Below are 7,926 nucleotides of genomic sequence, written 5' to 3' on the forward strand. Positions count from 1 at the left end.
TCTTGTCGGTTGGTGGGTTTGTGGAGGTGGTAAATTTGAGCCAATGATGATTTAATGGAAGATTTGAAAGGGTGAGCATTGGTGTGTGTGCAACCAGCAGATTTAAAAGGCTAAGGCAACGCGTATGTGTGCACAACAAATTCAAAATTATTTACCGATAAGTCATAAGAAAAAAAACAAGGGAGGGTAAAAGAAACAAAAGAAATGATGGAAAGTATTTCCTCTGTTCACTTCTATTTATCCACTTTGGACTTTGCATGCCCCTTAAAAAGGAACGACAGAAATGAGTTTTTACAATGATACCTAAAACGTTTGATTAACTTAGTTAATACATTTTTCTTGTCTTCACTGGAATAACATAAATTATCCAATCAAAACAATCCTCTAGCCCTCAAAACTCTATCAATGTCAAGACTAAAAGCTCTAATTTCTCAAGCCGTCTACTGTTACTAACATCTAATACATTTCCCTCATGAACCAAATCAAATACATTATCGTGAAAGAGAAACGCGTGATCTAAACTTAAATATAATGGGACAAGATCCTTGTAGCAATGAATTCATTAAATGGTGAAGTGATATTCAAACGTAGGATAACATTCATATAGTCATATTCCTTTCAACAATTCTAGCTTCAAATTTACCAGATCCCCCACCAATATCAAATTCAATTCTAATTCCTCCACCATTTCCAACATTGCTAACACATCATCAATTAAAAGATTATATCCCCTACTATCCTTAACATATCTCCGACTATCATAACCCCACAACTTACTATATAAAAACAACCAACACAATCTCTTATAAGTTTCTTAACATTCAAGCAAGATAAATTCATGCAACCAATACCACTCTAACCATAAGTCTTTCCACTATAATTTTTTGAAGGCGAATTATGAAAAGAAAGTATACCAACCTTTGAAATTGTCTTTGAAAAGCATCTTTTTATTTGCAAAGACTCGCAGCTAATAAGAATAAGTTTCTTTCCAAGACTCCAACCATCAGGACAAGGCCCATTGATATTGTAATTCATTAATTGACAAAGAAATCTAGAGATTTCATAAAAGAATGCCCTATAGAAGCAACCCCTTTAGTGATTTCAGTTCATGAGTATTTACCCAAAGGAATCAAATGAGTCTGCAAGAAAATTCTCCCTTGAGTTGAAATCTTGAAACTAGAAAATAGAAACTTTCATACCCTAAGATATATTATACAAATATACAATCTCTTACTAGAGACTCTTTTTAAAGAGCACACAATCAAAAATAACAATGATGGCTCTTAACATGATAAGATTAACAATTAGACCTCGAAATAAAGGAACCCACAAAAAGTTGAACCAAAATATAACCCAATACTTTTAATAATGGATAGATTGACAAGCATATTGCAAAGCATTTTAGATATGAACTCTACAAGAGATAAAAGAAAAAAGAGAATCATAAATTGCTAACCTTTTCAGTTTGGATTACAAAAACATACTCTATAGAGAAGATGATGAAGAGAGGAAATTGATTAGGTTAAACCCTAAATTTTTGTGAGTTGGGGAGAGATAATTTAGCCCTTTGAGAAAAAGAGGGAAAAAGTCAAGGGAATTTTTCCGGTTGGTTCTGAAATTTTGAGTTTAATTTTCTAAGTAACCCATAAAAATGTGCTAATAAAATCTAAGAAGATGGTGCTACTATTGTCTTTTTCACATCTTTGCACTATATTTCTCATTTATTCCTTTTTTTACCATTTAAAATCTTGAGAGATAGAATTAGCATAATAATAAAAATATAAATAATTGAGATGATATATAATATATTAAACTAAACAATAATTGTTAAATATCTTTTATTAGATAAAAATGTAAAAATATGTAAAATTGATAATATTATTTATTTAAATTCAAAACTCCTAATATTATGAAAATATAAGATAGTCATGTGCATTTATATTGTAAAAAATAATTACTTTTCCTATCATATTTCTACATAACTGAATTTGTAGGTCATACACACGATATTACTAAATCCTCATTTATTTGCACTTAATAGATATCTTAATTTTGAATTATTCATATTTTAATCACTCAATGTGTTGGATTTTTATGTTACAATAACTTAGTGGATCTGAACAGGTCTGGATAAATAATGTTTGTTATAAAGTCCTACAGTTCAAGTTTTTGCATGGACTACCCTATTTTGACGGTCTTTAATTTTTATTCCGCAAATTGATGATCTTTAATTTTTATCCCTACTGCTTATTTAATGACAATTTATTGTCCAAAGAATCCTTAACTGTGACTTAATTTTGTTTGAAAAATATTTTTAGATAATGTTTACAATTGTTATCCTCAACCCCTCAACCAAACCATTGTTGCCCATCACTGCAACCACTTTTCATCACCACTAGCCACTATTTACAAGCAATGCTATCAAACATCATTACCATAACAAACATAGATCACTACCGAAAATCACCACCATCAATTATCATTATATATATTTTCTATAATGACCCGGAAGGTCATTTTGGAAATTTATTTAAAATTACCATTTTACCCCTTCCAATATTGACCCCGAATCATTTCTAAACTTTGAGTAAAAAGTTGTGAATTATGTAAGTTTTTGGTTTCGAAAGGAAATTTGTTAAAAAAGTAGTTTTTGGTGTCTTTTTGAGTTTTGAGTGTTGGAACCGAATTCTTTCAATTTCATGAGTTCTGGAATGTGGAATTTGGTCTAATGGAACTGTCAGTTTCAGATTTGGAGTCTTTTTGAGGATTTGAGCTCCTAAGTTGGGACTTTGTGAAATTTTAGCATTTCGCTTTAGTTAAAATTTGGGGTTCAAATGCTCGGATTAGAATTCTAAGAGTTTCATGGATTCCTGGAATGATTTTATGCCTCGGTGAGGTCTTGGTTGAATTTTCAAAGGTCTCAAGCTTGATTTAGCCTTTTTATGCGTTATGTTCATTTCTTGAGACTTTCATAATTTTCAGGTCAAAGACACCTCGGATTCATATTTCGATGGTTCCATTAAGTCTGAAACACCGAGTTTAGTGAAATTGCATATATGGTTTGTTTGTACGGGATTCCGAACAAATTTAAGGGTTATTTCGATGTTTTGAGTGTTGGCTGATTTTTCTGGGCCTGGGATTTGTAGTACCTGGCATTCGCGAAGGGTTAGTCCATTTCATGACCTTCACAAAAGTGAAGGGTTGATCGTAAAAGCGAAGGGCCAGGTGTCCTGACCATAGCGATTGCAAAAGGAAGTTCACTTCCGCGACCATCGCGAAAGTGAAACCCTGTCACGACCCAGGGGTACCCCTAGAAGTAACATGGCATATAGGACCCCTAAAGACCCCATTCAAGCCACTTAGCATTCATAACATGAGAAATAGAATAATAGAAATAAGACAATAGTCCAAGTCCAATAGTTTTATAAAAGAAAAACAGAAGTCTAAAACACTTGTCTCATTGGCCATCTAGTACAATAGAATGAAATTGGGCCTAGCCCATACATCAGGTCAAAAACTGAAATACAAGAAGTAAACTGAAACAATGAAAATGCGTCCTCGAAGCATGATGACTCACCAAAGCTTGGGAACCTCGTAAACAACCACTAGCCACGAAACTGAGAAACCTAATTGTCGGACCTTACATTTGGGGAAAAGTAGGTAAAAGTATGCATTAGTACAAAACAATGTACCAAGTATGATAGTTATGCATAAAACATTTATATCATGGTAGAGGGAGGGATTGCTTCCTCTCTCTTCCTTTAGTCGTAAGCATTGGGAAATCCCTCATTCTATGACCACTCTTACCACAACTAAAGCAACCATCCTTGCCGGCTAGGCACTTACCCTTGTGCTTCTTTCCACACCTAGTACAAGTAGACATGGGCAATGAAGATCCACTACCATTACCTCCTTGAGGCTTAGAGTTAGACACCCTCTATTTGTTGAACTTAGGAGGAGCATTGGAGGAACCTTGACCGAAAAACCTTTGTCAAAATCTGGGATGACCATGTCCATCGGACCTTGCATGAGAGAAATTACCATCAACAGTTTTATCCCTCTTTGTATCCCTAGACTTTTCCTTAAGTTTCTCCTTTTCAATCTGTTGTGCATGAACCATGAGACGAGAGACGTCTATGTCATTAATGAGCATAATGTTCGGCACTCTTTAACCACTATTTCAAACACACTCCAAACGAACTTACTCATCCTTGCCCTTGAATCGACAACCGTTGCTGGAGCATATTTAGAAAATTGTGTGAACTTTAGAGCATATCCCCTCACAGTCACACTCCTTTGTCGAAGGTTAATGAACTCAAGCACCTTGGCTTCCCTCATCTCAAGGGGAAAAACCTATCAAGGAAAGCGACTTTAAACTTCTCCCAATCAGGAGAACCTGCATCTTCCCGTCTCCCTTCTTTCCATTGGTTATACCAAATTTGAGCTACACCCTTAATTTGATAAGCGGCCAACTCCACCTTTTCCACCGACGTCACTCCCATGACCATCAAGACCTTGTAGACCTCATTAATGAACTCTTGAGGATCTTCCTCAACCTTAGAACCATGAAACTCCAAATGATTCATTCTAGTGAAGTACCTTACTTTAGATGCCGACGTACCCACATTTGGGTTCACAGGAACCGCAACCTCCTTATTTGCTTAGGCCATCACGGCTTGAGCCAATACTTGAAAAACAACCCTAAACTCTGCACTAGTAACTTGCTCGGCCAAAGGATCGACTAGAACTGGAGGAGCTTAGGGAGGAGCTTCTTGTTACACATTATCCCTCACATTTCTTCTAGCATAAGTGTCATGCCCCGAGCATACACCTCAGACGTGGTTGGCACTCGAGAACCATTGCTGGCCCCAAGAGAACCCTTGATCTGGCTTACTTACTCAGCGGAAGACTTAAAAGCATAAATACAAGGATTCAATGCATCTCTACTCAACTGTTAAATAAAATAACTTAGAATGTTTAAAAGTCAACATTCAACTTGGCCAAAATGGCAACTCAAGTCTTAACATATGAAATGATAATGTAAAGACAACTGAACTACTAATTTTCTATGAAGCCTCTAAAACAAAGAGGGATGTCGGGACAAGACCTCTGATCATCCTAACAATGAAATACTGAAAGCAAAGCAAAAGGAGTCCTCTGGAATGCAATGAGGCTCACCAACTGACTCTGAGTGCTCAACTGGATCAACGAGGCACTGGGTGATGATCCTGGTTACCTGTGTCTACATCATAAAAAGATGCAGGCCAACTGGCATCAGTACATTCACTACTAAAAAATTGTCAAGAAACAACGGCCAAAAGAACGGACTGCGTCGCTTTTTTGGTCAAAATCGACGGAAAAGCGACGCAGTCACTTCCGTCGCCTTTTAGCTCGACACTTTTCAAAAAGCAACGGACAAAGTCGTTTTTAAAAAAGCGACGGACTGCGTCGCTTTTAGAGACGGACTGTGTCTCTTTTAGCGATGGACTGAGTCGCTTTTCGACTATTTTTTTTTTGAATTTTTTTTTAAAAATGACGGAGTCCGTTGCTTTATTTTCATTTTCATTTTTTTAATTTCTAAAGAGCGACGCAGTCCGTCGCTTTTCTGGAAATTTATTTTTTGAAAATCCCATAAAAGCGACGGATAAAAGGACACTGTCTGTCGTTTTTCTAGAAATTTTATTTTTAAAAACCCAAAAAAAGCGATGGAAAAAACCACGTTGTCCGTTGCTTTTCTGTAAATTTTATTTTAAAACACCAAAAAAAGCGACGGAAAAAACCACGCTGTCCGTCGCTTTTCTGGGTTTTTAAAAATATTAAAACCCAAAAAAGCGACGGACTAAACCACGTTGTCCGTCGCTTTTTCTGCAATATTTTTTACAGTAGCAGATCTCAGCTTCTGCTGCCCACCTGCAAATTCAATTCAATTCAATTCTACACTATTCAGCCCAATCAAACACACAATTATAAACAATCTAAACAAAATATAAAATAACAAACTTAAAATAACATTCAAAAGTATCTAAATCATAAATTAAAGACTTATAAAGTCTTTTAAAATTCGTTTTAAAATTTCAAAAATTTCATAAATGTCAAGAGATCTAAACTAGGGAGTGAGATCTACATAATCATCCTCATCACTCTCGTCGTCGGTGTCATCGGGAGTCGAAGTAGTAGGTCGACGAGCGAGGTTCATCACTTGTTCTTTGATTTGCTGAACGGTCTCACTCATGCTTTGTTGTTCAGCTACTCTTTTTCGCTCCGACTCTGCTAGTGCCGCTGTAAGTTTAGTTATTTGATCCGACATAGCAGCAATCTGAACACCGTCAAGTGCCTCAGCTTGACGTGACGATCCAATACCTTCTACGCCTGACTGAAGGCGTCTAACATCATTGCGAGAGCCTAGACCATAGCGTCTACCCTTGTGTGTCCCCCCTACCACTTTTTCTTTCCAAATCTGAGTGGACAGTTCAGGTGTCAATTGAACCGAACTATCTAGATTCTCAGCGACATACTTATGAAAGTCATTCTGCATATTAAGTATAAATATTGACATCAATATATATACATATCATAAATATATTCACTATTGATATATATTATTCGTATTAAATAACTTACAAAAGTTCGTTCGGCCCTTTCCTCCACCCACACATTCGGATCCGACTCATTTTCTTTCTTCCTGACATGAGTCTTTTTGAAAATCTCTGGCTCAATGGGAGTGCGTCCCAATTCTTTTTCCTATAAATAAAAACTGAAATTTATAACGATATATATGTATCAACTAATTATTTATTTAAAAGTTTGAATTATAACTTACCATCTCTCATGCAATTGTTCCAACCGTCTTTGCACCTCCGGTGTGCAACGAGCCACCTTTAAGACTGTCTCTACCAATTTTGGCTTGTTCTGATATTGCCTTAAACTTTTCTGTGTTCCAATACTGACCCAATTCATCAAAAACATGAGGCAACATCCAACCGGGACGTTCACCACTATCCCGAACGCTCTTTAGCCAGCTAGACAGTCTGGTGGATGCCTTCCTCTCAAATATGGTCCCAATGACCAAATTGTACCTCAACTCCCAAGTACACATAGTCTGAAAAAAATTGAATAACGTTAATTAAATCGATAGTAAAAAAAAGTAAAGTATACTAAACTTAACTAAAAAATATATACCTTAAAGTTATTAAACATCTTCTGGCGTATACTGTTTGGAATCTCGCTCCAAGAGTGATAAGCTTGTGTATAGAGTCTTCTAACACACTTTTTTAAAGCTCGGGCAGCATCCTTTGCAAGATGCCACCTACAAAAAAACATAATAAATATGTTAGTTCATGAATAATATATTAAAGTATAAGAAATAAATAAAATAAACTAACAAATAGATAACAAAACAAACTTACGATGATCCATCCGGCTCAATCATGACTCTACCAAGTCTGTCCTTCTGGCCAGGAGGTAGAGCAGACATCGTATTATGTGGTGTAGCACTAGGTGCAGCTGTAGACGAGGATGATACATCAGGATGCACAAAACGCTGAGTCAATGGAGGCGTACCGGCCATAGCATCTGACTGCTCGCTACTAGAATCTCCAAGCCTCATGGCAGATAACTAAGGAGATGTACCTGTGGGAGATGAAGTACCTGCCGATAAGGGTCGTGCTAGACGAATAGCCTGTAAAGGTAGGTCCTCGTAGCGTCGTGAAGGCAATGCTTGTGAAGTAGATGAAGCACCTACTGGTCGACGATAATTAGGATAATATTGTCGAGGATCCGCCGTACAAAACGGAACAGCAAATAAATGAGTATCATGGTTGATGCGCTCTGGCGCAGAAGAAATAGATCCTGCAATATCCTCAGGATCTATCGGTCTCCTAGACTTCTTTTTCTTAGCCTGTTTAGTCTGGCTAACTCCAAGATGTT

The 7,926-nt window shown here is 36.6% G+C and overlaps 1 pseudogene; it reads right to left on the reverse strand.

Moving 5' to 3' along the window:
• Positions 1-233: 233 nt before the first annotated feature.
• On the reverse strand, positions 234-7,606 carry LOC125824219 (uncharacterized; annotated as a pseudogene).
• Positions 7,607-7,926: the final 320 nt, after the last annotated feature.

The sequence above is a fragment of the Solanum verrucosum genome, unplaced genomic scaffold (genome assembly GCF_900185275.1).
Source record: "Solanum verrucosum unplaced genomic scaffold, falcon-dt-bn FXZP01000017.1, whole genome shotgun sequence".
Classification (NCBI taxonomy): domain Eukaryota; kingdom Viridiplantae; phylum Streptophyta; class Magnoliopsida; order Solanales; family Solanaceae; genus Solanum; species Solanum verrucosum.